The following is a 607-nucleotide window of genomic DNA, read 5'->3' as shown; positions in this document are numbered from 1 at the left end:
ACAGATCCTTACTTACGCAGAAAACCTCCAGCATGTACCACAACAGTTGGGTATTGCTTCCTTCTTTTGCATCTCACATGGTTGACCACCAGTGTCATACAAGGTGTGCTGACAGCTAAAGGCTCAACAAAAGCTTATTCTCTGAACAAATTTGCTGTTAAGTTAGGTGGTAGAGAGAGCAATAAAAAAAAAAAAGATGATGGATGGTTAAGTAAATCAATGCTTCTTAACCTAGCACATTATCATTCCCATTCAACCTAGGAATGGACAAGCATTCCGGGAGAAAACTCAGAATCTGACCCTGTGTTTGATATTACTGCAATTAATGAAGGTCCTTTGGCTCTCACCACTTCCCTGCATCCTTTTTTTTTCAACAGCACAAGCCACACTGAAATAAAGCAGCAAGCTGCACTTTTACTTATCCTTACCGACCAGCGCTTCCCTCTATCAACCAGCTGTCGTGGCCGTTAACAGAGGTAGGCAGAAGGAAGAGAAATCTTCGGGCTCTGACCCCTAATAAAAACCACCTGCCGCCTCCCAGGACGGCGAGAACCGATTCACCGGCACCGCTGGGGGAAGTCGGGCTTTTCCCTCCGCCGAAGCCGCC

The sequence above is a fragment of the Meleagris gallopavo genome, chromosome 1 (genome assembly GCF_000146605.3).
Source record: "Meleagris gallopavo isolate NT-WF06-2002-E0010 breed Aviagen turkey brand Nicholas breeding stock chromosome 1, Turkey_5.1, whole genome shotgun sequence".
In the NCBI taxonomy this organism is placed as follows: Eukaryota; Metazoa; Chordata; class Aves; order Galliformes; family Phasianidae; genus Meleagris; species Meleagris gallopavo.
This window is presented reverse-complemented; position numbering follows the sequence as displayed.